The sequence below is a fragment of the Coenobita brevimanus genome, chromosome 52 (genome assembly GCF_032717465.1).
Source record: "Coenobita brevimanus isolate Jiangsu-jjx chromosome 52, ASM3271746v2, whole genome shotgun sequence".
NCBI classification, from domain to species: Eukaryota; Metazoa; Arthropoda; class Malacostraca; order Decapoda; family Coenobitidae; genus Coenobita; species Coenobita brevimanus.
Window position 1 is genome coordinate 27,195,243 of NC_137005.1, and position 19,645 is coordinate 27,214,887.

Sequence of the window (19,645 nt, forward strand, 5' to 3'; positions counted from 1 at the left end):
AACTGAGGGTGCGGATGGAAAAGAGGTTGTGGAACAGAGGGTGTGGGTGGAAAAGAGGTTGTGGAACAGAGGGTGTGGGTGGAAAAGCGGTTGTGGAACAGAGGGTGTGGGTGGAAAAGAGGTTGTGGAACAGAGGGTGTGGGTGGAAAAGCGGTTGTGGAACAGAGGGTGTGGGTGGAAAAGAGGTTGTGGAACAGAGGGTGTGGGTGGAAAAGAGGTTGTGGAACAGAGGGTGTGGGTGGAAAAGAGGTTGTGGAACAGAGGGTGTGGGTGGAAAAGCGGTTGTGGAACAGAGGGTGTGGGTGGAAAAGAGGTTGTGGAACAGAGGGTGTGGGTGGAAAAGCGGTTGTGAATTGAAAGTGGCCCTAAGAGGTAGGTGGAACAAACGGAGTAGATGGAACAGAGCAATTAGCAGGAACAAAGGACAAAGTGAAATGGATAGCATGAGTGGAACAGAGACGAGTGGATCGAACAGAGGGTGAGGGTGGCTCAGAAGCGGGGGATGGAACAGAGAGGAAAAGTAGAACAAAAAGGGTGGGTAGAGCACAGAGGTGTAGCAGGGTCGAACAGGCTATGCGAAATGTAGAAGTGGAATATAAAAAAAGAAGAATACTTACTACAGTAGAGTACATCGAATACATGAGGGTCATTATGACAATCAACTTTTTTTAAAGTCCAAATCTTCCCCTAAAATGCAACACACAACCACGGAATTTATATCCAGGTCTTCAACTGTACTGCTGGATGAACAAGGACAAGGGGAAAAACACAGAATTATGCATGGTGGAAAAACACGTGGAACAGATTATGGGGAAATTAAAATAAGTTAAATTACTGAGTGGAACATAAGATGGAAACAAAATTAGAGGTGGACGGGCTGAGTGTGATGGGTAGAAGAGAAGGATGGAGGAAGGAAGAAAAAGGTGGAGGAACAAGGTGGACGGTGGAGGAGAGCGATGGAGGGAGACAGAGAATGGTGGAAAGGAAGGAAGGAAGGAAGTGTGGCTACTGTAAGAGAAAGGTGGAGGGAGGTGGAGGAGAGTGGATGATAGCAGAAAAGAGGAGGGAAGAGGGGAAGGATGGAGAGAGGAATAAAAGGGAAGGCTGTTAGACGAAAGGAAAGGTGGAAGGAGGAAGTGAAATGTGGAGGGTGGAAGAGAATGATGGGGATGCATGAGAAGGATGAAGCGTGGGGGAGGAGGAAGATAAAACAGGGAAGGCTAGAAGAGAACGATGGAGAATGGACGAAAAGGATGAGACATGGAAGGGAAGAGTGGAGAAGAGGTAAGGCCAAAATTACAAGGTATATATAGGAAAAGGGAAGAGTGGAGAGGAAGGATGAAGGGTGAAAGAACAAGTAAAAAAATAGAGAAAATTGTGAGAAGACTATCAAATGGGAAAGTAGCTAGAGGAGAGTGAAAAAAAGTGTGAAATATGGTATCCAATCTAAATATTAACGCAGCTGCACCACTTGAATAATTTCTGCCTTAGAATTTCGCCCTCATGGAAACTCTCTGAATTATTCACACGGGGATACTTTTCTCCTCGACCCCGTCCTGCCTTCGCTTCTCTCTCGCCCCTTTTCTCAAACACCCCTGCTCCCTCACTTCTTTTCCTTCACCCTTCCTCTCTCCTCTCCCCCATGCTCCCTCTTTCCCCCTCTCCCTCATGCCGCTACGCTCCCCACCCACTCAAATCATATTTTTCCTCCGACCTACTATTTTATTTGCCCCTCACATTCATTTTATTATATTTTATGTGCTCTTACATAGTATGAATACATTTTCTGTCTGTTGTGATATGCGATTTTTTTTTTTTCTTGCTGTGAAATATATCTCCGTTTTCATCATTTTTATTCTTATACACAAAAATGAGGGTTTCAATATGATTATGATGACGATGTATTATGATCGTTCAGCAGTCAGATATTTTAAAAATGTATTTTCGGAAATGTATTGCAGTCTGTAAGAGTTTTCTGTACCATACTAAAATAATGTACGAGTATGTCTGTAGGTACGAATTTTCTGGGGTGCAATATTAGGTGCATATGTTTTCCGTTCTGTAATATAAATTTATTCTCTGTCTTATGCGATGACTTTATTAACTCGTTTTCTAAGATGACGTCTTTCATACATTATGTTTGTTACCCCCGGGCTATTGTATTCAGCTTAGGAGAGTAGTGTTGGTGTTAGAGGGGTTAAAGGAAGTTGTTTCTGACATTCTTCACTACAAGGTGTTTTTCCTAAATATAATTCAATCGCTTATTGGTATCAAGACAATAATGCAGAAAAGTTCATCGTACTGAAGAGGCAAATCTAAGGACAGCCCATTATATATATATATATATATATATATATATATATATATATATATATATATATATATATATATATATATATATATATATATATATATATATATAAAAAGTGAGTTTTACGCCAGGTACCCCTTTTTTGGATAAGGGCTATGGCGTTGCCCCTGGGTAGAGGACTTTGGTTTGGAGCGTGTAGCATTTTATGACCGGATGCCCTTCCTGATGTCTACCAATGACCCTTGGGTGGATTCGATCCTCCGACCCTTCGGTCAGAACGGAGAGCTCTAACCCACTGAGCCACGATATATATATATATATATATATATATATATATATATATATATATATATATATATATATATATATATATATATATATAAATTCAAGGAATCAGTGGTTTCAAAATTACCATTGTTGTTCATAGTGTTGTGCTCAATACAAATGTTTCAGAATGGATGGTGTACTTCATTTGTTAAAAAAAAAAAAATTTCAATGGTATTTAAAGAAATTCAGAAAGTATATACAGTCATGAAAATTTCTGCTCACAAGTGTGGCGGCCTCCATATCTCCCAGTTATCAGTCATCAGGCTGCCCTCACTCTATCTCATGAAACCCTCGGTCATATGCCACTTAGTCAGCCCCTTGACATCATCTGTAACAGAGACAACTAGGTACATAAAGTACTCTCCACACAAACATCATCAAGCCCTCTTCAACAACATTCCACTTTCAGGCATTCCAGCACTAGCAGTGAAGAAATACCTCCACACTCATTTGACACGCAGAGTAATGAATCCCCTCGATCAGAACACTACTTTACAACCCCCCCTCCCCCACCCCCCAGCCTCCATCCATCAGAGCTATTTTTAAACAGAGCTGATCGAGTTCACGTAGGTGTAACAGAACCATGGCTTAACACGGAAGAACGATTTATTTTATTTTTTTTAGATATATATATATATATATATATATATATATATATATATATATATATATATATATATATATATATATATATATTTTAGCGGAGTAGAACATACCAAGTTGCAATATTTTCGGTGGTGAGAGAAATAATAGAGTGGGGAGGGGGCGGTGTACTGTTATATTAAAGTAGGGCTTCATCCAGTTGTAATTCCTAAGCCCTGTGAGGACAATGTTGACAGTATTTATCTCCATCTTTGAAATATAGCCCTTAGCAAAGCAGTATTTGGATTAATTTATCGTCCACCAGCATAGTCCAATAATACAGGTAGTGAAATTTACAACCAAAATGCTGAAGTATTTAGCACCCATAATACTGTAATCTAGAAATTTTTCGCTATTTTGCAACCGGTATAAATTACCGGTTGCCAAATACCGAAAAATTTTTGTCACACACAGGGTTGGACCTGTAGGGTAACTTGCAAGAGAGTTCACTGCATCAGTTCGTAGACTGTCCAACGTGAGGAGTTAGCATAATAGATCTGGTTTTGGCAACATCAGGAAACGTAGTATATAATGTTATAGTAGGGGAAGACGTTGATACTATACTCGATTTTTTTCCAGTTGATGATCCACTTTCGAGAATGTGACGCCTGCGCACTCCTTCCGCGTGATTGGTTGGTTTCAGTTTCATACCTGAAGTATCATACTTACATAAAAAAAAAAAAAAAAAAAAAAAACTTATATTCCAATTCTCATATATGCTGTTTTGCATTGTCACTGTACTATACAAACAGACATGAAACAAGTATGTATCTGTGCTTCACCCAAACGGACAATGAAATTGAGGAAGTTGAATTTGAATTGAAATATTTATTGTTGTAAAAGGTAGAGTTGTTGCATCTTTAATAAATAAATATATATATATATATATATATATATATATATATATATATATATATATATATATATATATATATATATATATATATATATAGGGAGATGCAACAACTCTGTATCTTTTACAACAATAAATATTTCATTTCAAAGTCAACTTCCTCAAATTCATTGTCTGTTTGGGTGAAACACAGATACATACTTGTTTCATGGCTGTTTGTATAGTACACCGATAATGCAAAACAGCATTTATGAGAACTGGAGTATAAGATACAATTGTTTTTTGTAAATATGATACTTCAGGTATGAAACTGAAACCAACCAATCACGCGGCAAGAGTGCTCAGGTGCCACATTCACGAGAGTGGATCATCAGCTGGAAAAAAAATCGAGTATAGTGACCATCGCATGGTCACATTCAACACTAATTTCGGTAACAGCGATGTTAGGGCTAGTTACGAGAAAGTGCCAGACCACAATATAGAGGATTTTCATAATTCATAAGAAATAAATGGTTGTAGTGACTGGACTCCCGCTGTTCAAACAGTAGATATTAACGAAACACGGAAATTATTCACAGTTATTCTCAGTAAAGCAGTGTCATTATGTATTCCAATGCAAAACAGACTGCCTCCAAAAATAAAAAGAAAAAAAAAATGGTGGAATACGGAAATTAAGCGTTGCGTATCGACTAAATAACTTGACACACAATTTATATTATCACAAAGAATCAAAGTGATAAAAATAATATGATGCTCTTTGTAGAAAAGCAAAAGGATAATAATAATAATAATAATAATAATCATCATCATCATCATCAGCTGGACCTCCTTTCCCACCCAAGGGCAGGGTGAGGAGTAGCAATGTCCAGACAGCCCAAATTTGCCCAGTCCAATGGGCCACGCTTCCATTCAATCATCATTCATGCCCCCGGAATCCTGTCTCAATCGGATACACTAAAAACATTCACTACGTTCCGTAGCTTCACATAATCGTATTTGATAGAGTCAATCCAGACGCTGCCATGTTAAAAAGGTGTGCCAAAAATCCCTGATCATGCACTTCTCCTCACAAAATTCATCCAGCCAGCTCGATAGCCTCTCAGTTCGCCAGCCTCACCGACTTCCATACCTCTCTTCCTCACACACTCATCCACCATATTTCTCCACTTTCTCCTTGGCCTACCTCGCCTCCTCCCTCCTTCGAATTTGCTCAGATATACCTTTTTCACCACTCTATTGTTATCCATTCTTTCCACATGACCTTACCATCTCAGTACACTCTCTTCAATTCTGGTGTCCACCGATTTCCTCACTCTGCATGTTTCACAAATCATTATTTCATATTCTATCCACCCTCTGTACTCCACGTACATTCCTCAGCAGTCCCATCTCCACTGCTCTAACTCTTGAATTTTCATTTTCATGCCACACCATAGTCTCACATCCATATGTTAAAGTTGGCACTAACACTTCTTCATGTAAGCCTCGTGCAGCTGCAACACTCAAGCCTCTGTTTCTCATCAAGGCCTTCATTGTACCAGCTACTTTTCTTCCATGTATCACTCTACTTTCAACTTCTTTTGCACATTTTCCTCTCTTTTCTATCACTGTACCCAGGTATTTGAACTCTCTCACCAATTCCAGTCTCTCTCCATTCATTGTTACATTGCACTGGGATTCACCTTCTCCCTCAATAACCATCACTTTAATCTTTTCTACATTTACTCTCAAGGCATGACGCTTACAGACATCAGCAAAACTCTGCACTAGCTAACCAAGTTCTTGTCCGATACTTGCAAGCATTATTGCATCATCAGCATACAACAAATTTGAGATATTCCATCCATCACCATTCGTTACCAATGCCATCCCTCTCTCCATTACTCGCGTTTTTACTTCTCTCATCACCCCATCCATATATATATATATACTGAACAACTATGGGGACATCATACAACCTTGTCGCACGCCCACACTGATCGTGAACCGTTCACTTAGTAGCCCATTAACCCTTACACATGCTTCACTACCATCATAAAAACTCTTGACGGCACCTAGTAGCTTATCTTCTACACCAGACATGCGCAAAACTTTCCACAGTCCTTCTCTATTTTCCAGATCCATGAATGCCATAAACACCTTATGGTCCTTCTCACAAGCCTTCTCTACTATCTGTCTCACTGCAAATATTTGGTCCACACATCCTCTGCCACTCCTAAAGCTACCCTGTTCATCACTCACTAGGACTTCTGATATCTCTCTTACTTTCTCTATAAAAATTCTTCCTTATACCTTCCCTACTACACTCAGTAAGCTTATGAAACGATAATTCTTGCCCTCACTTAGCTCACCTATTTTTTGTACAGGGGTACAATCACAGCCTTTTTCCACTCTGCAGGCACAGTTTCACTCAGCCATGCCTTCTTACATATCTCCAACAAGCACTTCATTCCATTCTCTCCACTACACTTAAGCATCTCTGCATACATCTCATGAACCCCAGCTACTTTCTCATTTTTCAGCTGCTTCACAACACTCTTAACCCGCCCCGTCCCGTCGATGTATGGGTACGTTGCAACGATTTGCATTTGCCAGTCCCAGCGACGTACCGGTACGTTGTGCAATTGCAAGGTCCCTAATTTGCAAAATTTTCAATTTCCGCGCGTGATTTTTCGTATGTATACACGGGACACCTTCCTCTATTCCTCTACAAGATGCCAAGCAGGGACAATGCCTTACACTGCATAACCTCCCCCCTCCCCCCCTCACGCCATTGTCTCGGCAATTCACCTGTTACCAGTGACCTGGCTAGTAAAGATATTCAGGGCCAGAGTGATTCCCCAATCGATGACAATGTGGAGGACAATGTTTACATAGCATTAGAAGAAGAAACAGCTAGAAATAATGATCAGGTAATGTGGCAAAAAAAGGTCAGGTATGGTGATTACTTAGTGAGTGAAACAATGCTTATAATGCCTTTATTACTGCTTGAAAACCAATATACTCTCATACTACATATACATTCGTACCAAGTGAATAAATAAATACCGTTTATGAGTGGATAAAATAGTTACCCTCCCATAGAACTCGTTTTCTCTGGTGCCAGCATGTTAGAAAACCCAGTCAGATAAGGAGGAACTCCTACCTGAATTGAGTATTTTAAACCTCAGGTGAGCGATTTCTCTATGAATTTTCGATGTTTCTCACCAAAAGCGAAGGTTTTAGCCAAAAAAAATTTTTTTGAAAATACCTCGGGACTGGGGGATGTTGGAGGTGCGGAAAACCTCGGGACGCGACGGGTTAAGCTGTGCGAGTGTCATGTCTCCTGGTAATGCATTCCTTCACTGCACCCCCCCAAACCAATCATGTTTACAGCTGCTCTGCTCTCTCTATTCCCATTCATCAGGCTTTCAAAATATTCTTTCCATCTGGTCCTTACTTCATCTCCATGGGTTAATAATCTACCACCTGCATCCGTCACACCATCACATTTCTTTCCACTTTCACTTCTACATTTCTGCACCTCTTTCCAGAATAACTTTCTATTTTCAGAGTAGTTCGCATTCATTTTTCTTCCTAGATCCTCATTTACCTCCTGCTTTTTTCTCCTCACTAGTCTCTTTACGTGCTTCTTGGTCTCAACATGTTCAGTTCTTATTTCGACTGAACCCCTGTTCTGTAACCACTTTAGGCACTACTTCCTCTTTTCCTCCACCTCTTTCTTTACCTCCTCATCCCACCATGCTGTACCTTTCTTCTATGTTGTTACTCTTGCCACACCACACACCGCCTTAGCATCCTAACTACGCAATTCCTAAATGCATTCCACAGTCTGTCCAGATTCATTTCATTCCAATTCAGTAATTCTAACTCCTCCTCTACTTTGGTCTTGAAATCATCTGCCATTTCTTTGATTCTCAGCTTCTCAACTTTCAGTCTTTCTCCCTGAGTGCTCCTCTCTCTCCTGACCCATCTCACGCCTCTCAGGTTAATCTTGCATACCACAATCACATGATCTGACAGACCTCCACATCGTCCTCTCACGGCCCTTGTGTCAGCAACCATTCCCATCATCGTCCTATCTACGAGCACATAATCAATCAAGCTTCAGGCTTCTTTCAACACGATCCCCGTTTCCTCTATACCATGTACAGTATATTTATGTGCATCTCTGTTTTTGAAATAATAGTAATAATAATAATAATAATAGTAGTAGTAGTAGTAGTAGTAGTAATGAAAATAATAATAATAATAATAATAATAATAATAATAATAAATAATAATAATAATAATAATAATAATAATAATAAGGCAAAGTAAAAAAAAAAAAAAAAACTTTGAAACTCACATCCCGTGTATCAGTAAAACCAACCCAAAGGAATTTTTCAGCCATACCAGAAATACGAAGGTAATATCACCAACAACTAGCCCACTAGTCACAGATAATAGAGAGTATACCGGAGATGAAACAGAAATGGCTAAAATTCTCAACATGTTCTTTGACTCGGTATTTATAGTTGGAAATAGAAACTCATTTTTTCCTGTTACCCTAGATGAGGATAACAAAATTATTGATATTACTGTTAGCGAGAATGATGTACAACTTGTCATTGGTAAACTTAAAGTGAACAAAACACTAGGGCCAGATAAAATATCTCTGCGCATTCCTAAAGAAGCGGTGGATGAAATATTAAAGCTATTAGATTAGTTCTTCAATAAATCACTAAGAAACAGTTAAGTGCCTCATGAATGGAAACTAGCAATGTAACTCTGAAATTAGAAAAAGGCAACTAATCGCAACCAGAAAATTGTCGACCAATAAGTTAAACATCTGTGTCTTGCAAGTCATTGGAAATTATCCGCAGAGTTAAGTTTTTTAAGCACTTAGAACTAAATAGTCTCATCAGAGATTCACAACACGGTTCTCAAAATAATCACTCTTGCTTTACGAATCTCTTGGATTTCTTCTATCAGTCTTCTTATTGCCAGACGCCTTAATCCCATACTGGGTGGCCCGAAACAAATCGCCTCTATGTCGCCCTGTCCCCCACCATTTCACTGCCCTGCTCTTAGCTCACATCTCCCTCCCTCATAAACCTCTCCACTCCATCCCTCCATCTCATTCTTGGCCTCCCCCTCCCTCTCCCCCGTCTAACTCACTCACATACATTCTCCTCGTCAGCCTTTCACTCTCCATCTTCTCTATATGGCCAAACCACCTCAGCGTATTTCTCCTAAAGCTTCCTATCCCATCCACATCCACACCACAACCCTCCTTCACTTTCTCATTTGCCAGTCTGTCTCTCCACGTGGCTCCACATGCTCCTCTCAGATAACTCATTTCCACTGCTCTCACTCTCAGCTTGTGTCCCTCCAACAAGGTCAAAGCTTCACTTCCATACGTTAGGGTTGGTATCACAATACTGACATGTAACTTTTTCACTTCCATATTCATTTCCCTGTTTCTTATCAATGCTTTCAAGGAACCAGCAACCTTTCCTCCTTGTTGTACCCTTTCAAGCACTTCACCTTCTAAACTTCCATCCTTACTCATCACACTGCCCAAGTAATTAAACGCACTCACATTTTCCATTTTCTCTTCATCAAACCCCACCGTACATTCACTGACTTCATTTCTCTCGAAGGCCATAACTTTCTTCTTCTCTACATTGTCCTTTAGATACCGTTTCCTACACACTTTCCCAAACTCATCCACTAAGCCTAGCAGCTCCCCTTCGTCTTCACTTAACAACTCACGATCTTCTGCAAACAACAGTACAGGAAGTTTCCAAACACTGCCCGCTCTCATTAGGGCAGCACCAGCATCCACTGCCATACTTAGTATCTCTTTTATAACCCCATCCATATACAGACTGAACAACCATGGAGACATGACATATCCCTATTTCAATCCATCCTTCAAATCGAAAAATTCACTCAGTTCACTATCCACATGCACTGAAGCCTTAGCCCCCTCATCCATACTCTTCACATCATTCAACAACTTCCCATCTACTCCATATAATCATAATACTTCTCACAATCCTTGTGTATCCACCCTGTCATATGCTTTCTCCAAATCCATGAAGGCCGCATACAACTTCTTTCCCTTCTCTAGAAACTTTTTCACAAAAGATCTGAGAATGAATATCTGATCTACACAACCTCTTCCCTTCCTTAAACCTCCCTGTTCTTCTCCAACTAATTTCTCTGTTATTTCCCTAACTCTGTCAATAAGTATCCTGCCCTAAACTTTTCCTATTACACTAAGAAGACAATTGCCCCTGTGATTACCTCACACTTCTTTTTCCCCCTTTCCTTTGTAGAGGGGAATAATTATACCTGACGTCCAATCCTCCAGGACTCTGCCATCCTCCCAGGCCAATCTTCACATCTTCCACATCCATTCTACTACTATCACTCCCCCATGCTTTAGCATTTCACCACACACTCTATTAATTTCAGGGGCTTTCCTCATTTTGAGTTTCTTTATTGCTTCCACAACTTCCATCCTATGATTTCTTCCTCTATTCTCGCCTCTCTGTCTCCCAGCCATTCCCCAGCCACTTATTCTCGCATTACCTTCATTCTCTATGTTCATCATTCTTCTGTGATCAGTATATATGATGAGACTAGATCTGTTGACACTGTACATCTCAATTTTCAAATAGCATTTGTAAACCCCCCCCCCCCGTCCCGACCGATTTTCCACCATTGACCCCCTCCAATCCTGACCAATTTTGGATTTTTTTTTTTTTTTGGCTCAAACCTCCGCTTTTGGTGAGAAACATCGAAAATTCATGGAGAAATCGCTCAACTGAGGTTTAAAATACTGGATACAGGTAGCAGTACTCCTTACCTTGCTGGGTTTTCTATCAGGCTGGCTCCAAAGAAAACGAATTCTATGGGAGGGTAACTATTCCACACTACTCATAAACGGTATTTATTTATTTATTTATTTGGTACGAATTTATATGTAGTATGAGAGTATATTGGTTTTCACACAGTAACATAGGCAATATAAGCATTGTTTCACTCACTAACACATCAACATACCTGACTTTTTTGGTGACATTACCTGATCATCATTTCTGACTGTTTCTTCCTCTAATGCTAGATAAACTTTGTCCTCCACATTGTCATCGATTGAGGAATCACTCTGGCCCTGAATTTCGTATCATGGCACGACATGTCTTTACTGGCCAGGTCAGTGGTAATAGGTGAATTGCCGAGACAATGGCGTGCAGGGGGGGGAAGGTCATGCGGGTTAAGGCATTGTCCCTGCCTGACATCTTGTAGAGGAAGGTGTACCGTGTATACGTAGCAAAAATCACGTGCGAAATTTGAAAACTGTGCAAATTAGGGACCTTGCAATTGCTGTGGATTTATATACATCAACGGGAGTCACAGTGACAAAACGTGTGGACGTATAATTTATACAGTATACGTCAACGGGAGTCGGCGGGTTAAAGTTCACCCTAAAAGACTACTTCAGAAATTAAATGTGCATGCAAAACTTCAATAAATCACCGTTACAATTATATGTAGATTATGGTTATTTCTGCATTTTATTGGGCAAAAAAACAAAAGGAAAATGATGCAAAATTTTTTTATGAGTCTCCGTAGCATATCCGCTTCGCGATCTTTTCCTTTGGTCAGAGTCAGTACCCTTTTTATTATAGGATGCTGGTTGTGGTGTTATTTTGAAGGTGAATTGTTGTACTTTGTCGTAGTGTTTTCAAGAAATGAAAACCAAGAAATTTAAAGTTCAAAATGACTAGTTGAAGTTAGGCAATACCCAAAAATTTATACCCTGCTATAGAAAATATTCAGCAAGAAAAAAAGATATATAAAGCTGCTTTAAACCATGCAAAACTACAAAACTACTGGCCGCCTAACACAGAGCAAGCATTCCGCGACATCATGTCCGAGTCTTTGTTATGATGTGTACAAGGAATTTATGGTGATTATTTTACAAAAGTATTTAACGGCCATACCACGTTAAGTACACCGCTTCCCGTCCGATCAGCGAAGTTAAGCAACGTTGGGTCTGGTTAGTACTTGGATGGGTGACCGCCGGGGAACACCAGATGCTGTTGGCATCCCTACGTGTCAAGTGGGGTTGGTGGAGGATTAGTGCCCCTCCCTGTAAAACAATTAACTCTAAGCCATTGGCCACCCCGTCTGGGATACATGGCGTCTGGCAATGAATGAAAAAAAAAAATCTTAAAATGAAGCATAAACGAGTCACCAGAATCTCTGAGGCTGGATTTGAAATGATTCTAAAACTCGTCATCGGAGTCTCAAAGGGTTAATATACAAAAATTATGTAGATATGGGTTTAATTTGCAAAATAACCAAATTTGCTGATGATACTAAAATTGGTAACAGAACAGACACAGCTTTACAGAGGCGGGCAATACAGCGTGACCTCGAACGCCTGTTTAATTGGGCCCAATCCTGGCAGGTGGACTTTATTCTTAGTAAATTGCTAAACATTACACATTAAAATGGAAAAGCCAGTTACACAATGAGCAATACTCAACTAGATAATGTCGGTCATGAAAATGACTTATGAATTATTTTAATAAATGATCTTACACCAAGAAAACAATGTATGGAGGCTGATAGGAAAGGCAACAAATAAATCAGATTCATTGGTAGGGCGTTGGAATATAAGTCACATAATATCATGCTCACCTTATATAATTCTCTAGTTTGCTCAGTATTGGTCGCCTTATTACAAAACAGATACAGAGAAATTTGAAACAGTAGAACGAAGGGTGATCAAAATGATACCTAGACTGAGAAACAAGCCATAATGGGAGCGTTTAAAAGCCCTGAATCTCTTAACCCTAGCTACATGCAGATTAATATATGATTTGATAAAAGTTTTTCAAATACTCAAAGGGCACGATAACATGGCTGTCGATAAATACCTCACAGTTTATCACTCGAATTTTACTAGAGGCAATGGACATAAAATAATTGACAAACGATTCCAGTCGCATGAAGCTTAACATTTCTTTATTAATAGAGTTGTAAATATATGGAACAAATTACCCTTCATTGTAGTAAACTGTGATACAGTATTAGCCCTTAAAGGTTGCTTGGATAAGTATCTCTTATCTAACCCCCAACTTAATATGTTTATTCCTGAATACAACACTTCTGTATATGTAAACTTTTTTTTCTTTTCTAAGACCCCAAATAATGTAACCTGCAGAACAACATTGATAAATACTGTTGACTTCCTATTCATGTAGATAGTTTGGAGCAAAATTTCCTTTCCCTCTGTTCTATGAAATTTCCATGACAGTTTTTTTTTTTTTATGCTGCATGGTGATCCATCTCACTATTTCCTGCCGGCTTCAGCTAGAGGGTTTGGTGGGTGGGAGACCCTTCCTGCTTTTCTATCCTTGTCCTTAATTGGTAGAATAGTTTTGTTAGTTACAACCTTTCCTACGGCAAACAGCCACGAAAGGACCAACAGGTCTATTGCTATTTGTTTTCCTCTGTACTCCTTTGTACTCCTTTGTATACCTACCCAGCCTTTATTAGGACATCACCCAGCTCTCCACACGTACCAGCTCGGACTAGGGTGGGTTTGAATCACAGATGATGCATAACCCGCTTATAAAACAAACTGACAACATAATACACATACCGGAGCACTGCACACCACATATCACACTTGGACGCAGGCACAGCGTTAACAGTGTAGGGAGCCTGTGGGACGATGCCATACGGGTAGTTGCTTACTTGCGGTCTACGGGCAAGCTTGATCAGACACCGGGGTCAAACAACGACAACGACGACGACAGCCTTATCCTCGTTCTCCCTCTCTCCGTCTGCCCCTCAACTTTACTCGCATATTCTCTCCAAGTCAATCTCTCACACTCCATTGACTCCACGTGGCCAAACCATCTCAGGGTGCTCCTCGAAACACTTTCCAGAAATTGGAAAAAATTTCCATGAGAATATTTTCATACTTCTCAAAAGGTAAGGACAGATTTTTATTTTTTTTTATAGTAAATACTTTATTTCCACCTCGTTCTTGTTCTCACCCTCTTACCCCTGCCACGTGTCTGGCATTAGGATTTTTTTTATCAATCTTTGGCTCCTGTGACCTACTCTCAGCTGAATCTGACGTCTGGCGTCAGCTGGAAACAAAGTAGAGTTATCCCGATATGAGAGGGTTATTGGGCATAATATTAAACCCTCTCAGGGTCTTATACTCGCTTTCAGTTGCATCAAATCGTCTGGCGTTAACTGACATGAATGATTCAGGTTCATGTGACCTTGAATAGATTAACAGAGACAGCATTATTACGCTCAGGCTCCTACATTCATTCTCAGCTGAACAAAATCGCCTGGTGATAACCTAAATAAAATACTAGAGTGTTTTCGACCACATGAGGTTTAAATTGTACTATGCAAGACAAAAGCTGATAAGAATGTGCTACGAAGTTTCCCAAGTGAATAAGAATGCGGCCCTTGGTATTCCTGGCCGGGACAACTCTAATATTCTGTTCCTGCTAATACCAGACGATTCTGTTTAGCAGGTGAGTAACAGAAGCCTTAGTGGCACTATTGTCTGCATTAATTTTTCTTTGTTTTTATAAATCTAGTGCTCTTTTCAAACTACAGTAATGCTGGATGATTCTGTTCAAATAAGATCGAGTAAATGGAACTTAATTGTTAATACTTTTACCATTACCCCTCACATGGTATGGAAAATTTTAGCATTCTATCCCTACTAACACTAAAAGATTCTTTTTAGGTGGGAGCGCGTAACAGGTGAGAGAGATATAGTGCGCTGGGTTAATAGCTTAGAAAAATACGTGCCTGGATCTTCCCCTGCAGCAGGAGCCACGTGTCCAGCAAGTAGGACTTTTACATTTTTTTTGGTGACACCCATGAGGAGTAGCTTTGACAAGGCGAATTTGTGTATCGTCTAGCGGAAGATGGAGAGGAGGAGGAGAGGAGGGGGAGAAGGGTGAAGAAAAGTGTGGAGGGAAAAGGAAAAGTAGAAGTACAAATCTGAAAGGGGAGAGAGGAAGGGTGAAAATACGCTGGGGGAGGAGAAAAAGGATAAGAGACAGAGAGGAGATACAGGAGGATTGGGGGGGGGGGAGGAGATATGGAGATGAGGAACTGGAAAGTTAGAAAGAGAGAAAAAGGGTGGCGGAGGAGGAGAGAATGGGAGCAGATGGAATGGGAAGGAAGAAAGAAGGGAATGAGGAGGTGGGGGGGCATGGAGAACTGAGATCTGGAGAAGCATAAGAAGAAAGAAGAGAGGTAAGAGGGGGAGGGAGATGATGATCGTTAAGCAGGGAAAAAACGCGAGGGAGAGGGGAAAACGAAGGGATGGGAAGGGGAAGAATGATGTATAGAAAAGAGTGAAACGAGGGGAAGGAGTATGTAACAGAGGGAAGGGAATTGTGAAAAGGGAAGGGGAAAAAAAGGGAAATGGGAAAAACAGGTAGGCAAAGGAGTTGGTCGGAAGACAGGAAGAGATTGAAAGGAGAAAAAGGTGGAGGAGAAGGAGGAAAGGGAGGGAGGAAGAGAAAAAAAGGTGGTGGGAGGAGATACGCAGATATCGAAAAGAAGTTAAAATTGAGCTAAGGTAGTAGGGGTTTCAGTGGTCTGTCTGTAAATATATCTGTTTTTCTGCTTGTGAACTATCTGTCTGTCTGTTTATGTGTGTCATACTCTCTGCATGTCCATGTATCCGTATCCGTCTGACTACGTATCTCTGTGCATGTCAGATAATCAATTTGTTTTCATTTATTTCTACAGTAGCTATCTTTCAATATGCTCCTCCTTCTACAGGTATCTTTTTATTTTTTATTTTTCTTCTATGTGTCCGACACTGGGCATAAGGTTCACAGCCTGCGTTCAAGGCCCAGTGGTCCTCCTATGGACTGGTGTATCTGTATTAGCGGGGGTATTTTAACATGTCGGCGGATCTTCTGGTAGATCAGTAAAGTCTGACTTTTATGAAATTCAAATCCTTAAACTATTCCCTGCCCCAGCCGGGATTTGAACTTGGGTCCGGTAGAACTGCAGACCACCTCCCTATCGATTGAGCCACCGCCTTCCCTCATTGAGCCACCGCCTTTTTCCATCTAGCCGGTTCTATCTGTCTGTTACTTTTATCATTTTATTGTCTTTTTTTTCTTTATCTTGCTAACCATCTATCAGTCCTTCTGTGTGTTTATCTACCTGTCTGCCTATCTGTGTCTGCGTAGGCTACTGCTAGCAGCTCATCCTGCAAAGGGTAATTACAACAAATGGCCCTCCAGGAGTTTCTGTTCTACTTACTAATAACATCTGCTCCGCGACACATTATCCGTTCCTCATATATTCATCCGACCATCACCCATTCCTTTTTTACTCCATCAGAAGCGTAGGGGCTTGGGGATAGACTACTTAATCCCGACATTTTAGGCTACAGTGGCCAGCCTCACTCTCTACTGAACGTCAATAGCCGACAACCAATCCTCGGATATAAAATCTTATAGGTTCAGTCCGGTTGGAGCGCTTAACTAAGTTGCCAGGGTTCATTTTGTTATATGGTTACCAGTTAACGTGGTAAATGATTCCCTGATTTACAAGAAAATATTTTCCTTGTCATTGAGCGTAGTCACCCGAAGGCAGCACTACATCAAATGGGAGAATGGTGGACGTTCTTCATGCAATTCCAGATAATTTACCTTCGCCAGGAGGTATATGTTTTACCCCGCGTTGGTTTGTTTCTCTGTCTGTCTGTCTGTCTGTTAGCAGCATTAATCAAAAAGTTATGAACGGATCTTGATGAAATTTCGTGGAAGGGTGGGCCATGAGCCAACGAACAATGATTAAATTTTGGGCCGGATCCGGATCCGGATCCGGAGTATTCCGCACAATATCTCCAAAGATCACCATGTATTTCAATGAAATTTCGTGGAAAGGTGCGCCATGGACCAAGACAGAATTGATTGAATTTGGGGGCTGATCCGGATTCGGATTTGGATCCTATATCCACAGATCCGGACCCGGGATTACTCAAAAGGTTATGAAAGGATTTTGATGAAATTTTGTGGAAGGGTGGGCAATGGGCCAAGGATGAAATGACTAAATTTGGGGAAGGATCCGGATCGGGAGTATCCCACACAATATCTCCAAATCTTCTCAATGAATTTCAATGAAATTTTGTGGAAAGGTGGGCCATGGACCAAGAAAGAATTGATGAAATTTTGAGGAGTATCCGGATGCGAATCCTATATCCACGGATCCGGATGGGGATCCTTCTTAATGGCATTGGCGAAGGTATGCACTCTCTGACGGTTTCTAGTTCGTTTAATGTTTTTGGTCCACCTCTCTTTGTCCTTCCATCCACCAATCTTACATCCTTGCTCATTTACTCTCCGACCTTGTCCCTTTATGTTGGTCTCTGTCATACTCTCCTTCTGTCCACTTATAGACTGACAACTGGCCCACGGGATGAAAAAAAAAAAAGTTGTGCTGTGCTTGTAATCGACCGCAGTTCTTGATCTTTTAAATGTACAAAAGGTATTTTTCAGGGTTCTGCCATTTTTTCTTCTCTCTTTCTTCAGTCCAGCAATGTCTTTCTGAGGTGTACATCTAGTCCACTCATACGCTAATGATTTCACTCTCCACTTTTCCACTCTGATCTCACAGTGCCATCTCAAAAGAAAAAATCGCAGGATGAGGCTTGTCTACACCTGACTTCTGAGTTTTTTATTATTTCTAACTGCAGAGTACGAAACGTATATTACACCCTAGGCCATTATAAGCTCGGCGGGTGTATCGTTTCGCTGGGTGTATAGACAGTATGTCCGTCTTTCGTGGGTGTGAACAGTATAATTTTAACAGTTTGATCCGATCTTTCCCATTTTTTTTTTTTTTCCGAAGGCTTTAGGTTCATCCAAAGAAGTGACTTTTTTTTAAAGGAAAGAAAAAGCCAAGAGTCGAGGTCTTTAGCAACGTCAAGTAAACCAGCTGTGAACTGATTAAAAACAAACTTGGTGGAAGGATTGAGCGGATGAAGAGAATCGAGTTTGAAAATAATCATTAAAAATCAGTGTTAGCTAGGAAGGTCAAAATTCTATCTGTGTGTGTGTGTGTGTGTGTGTGTGTGTGTGTGTGTGTGTGTGTGTGTGTGTGTGTGTGTGTGTGAGTGTGTGTTCTTACCTAATTGTGTCTTTACAGGAATGAGTCAAACTCGTACTGTCCCGTGCATTAAACCATTTTTATCATACATGTCCTTAAATTTGTGAATAGTTTTGGCACACACTACTTCATTCGGTAGTGCATTTCACTGGTCAATTGCCCTATTTGGGAAACTGAGTTTCCTTACGTCTTTCTCGCCTCTCTTTTTATGTAGTTTTTTGCAGTGTCCTTTTGCTGATGCTTCCCCATAGGTTATATATTCATTTATGTCTATTTTCTCTTCCCCTGAGATGCATTTATATAGCATAATCATGTCTCCTCTTTTCCTTCTGTCCTGTAGTGTTGGTACTGTAGATTCAATTTTTCTAATCTTTCTTCTTAGCTTAGATCTCTTAAGCTGCCCTTTGTACTTTTTCAATCTTACCTACGTGTTTTTTGAGATGAGGACTCCATGCTACTGATGCATATTCCAGGGTTGGTCCGACGAATGATATTATCTTTCTCATTATGTCTTCATTTATGTATGTGAATGCTATTCTCGTATTAGCAAGCAATGTATACATGTTACATACCTACTCAGTGATATGGTCGTCTGGAGATAGTCTGTTATTGATAATTACTCCTAGGTCCTTCTCTCTTGCTGATATGTGTAGGATTGACCTTCCTAACTTATAATCCCAATCTGGTCTTTTCTCATTTTTACCAAATTTAATTACATGACACTTGTCCACATTGAATTCCATTTGCCATTTTTTTGTTCCATTCATGAAGCTTGTTTAATTCCTCTTGCAGCTCTGCAAAAATCTGTGTTAGTAATCTTCCTTTTCATTTTTGCATCATCCGCAAACATATTTAGATAGCGCCCATTTACAGTGTCACTGTCTGTGTCATTTTGATATACTAAAAACATAATTGGTGCCAGCACCGAGCCCTGTGGCGCTCCGCTGGTCATATCCCTCCATGATGAGAATTTCCTCTTAATATTGTTCTCATTTCCCTTTTTCTAAGAAAATCCTGCATCCAACAGTATAGAATGCCTTGGATATCTCCTTGATGATGCAGTTTCCATAAAAGTCTTTGGTGCTGTACTCTGTCAAATGTTTTCTTAAAATCTAAATAGACACTGTCCACCCATCCTTCTCTTTTCTGTAATGTTTCCGTAACTCTATCATAGTAGCTTAATAAATTAGTAACACATGATTGCTGGTTCTTTGAAAGCAGTGATAAGAAACAGGGAAGTGAGCATGGAAGTGAAAAAGTTACTACATGACAGTATTGTGATACCAACTCTAACGTATGGAAGTGAAGCTTGGACGTTGTTGGAAGGACACAAG

General features: G+C 40.3%; 1 non-coding gene across 1 annotated transcript; it reads left to right on the forward strand.

Moving 5' to 3' along the window:
• The first annotated feature begins 12,116 nt into the window (after window positions 1-12,116).
• On the forward strand, window positions 12,117-12,235 carry LOC145400578 (5S ribosomal RNA). The gene has a single exon (XR_013897462.1). It is a non-coding gene; the product is annotated as a 5S ribosomal RNA (ribosomal RNA).
• The last annotated feature ends 7,410 nt before the right edge of the window (window positions 12,236-19,645 follow it).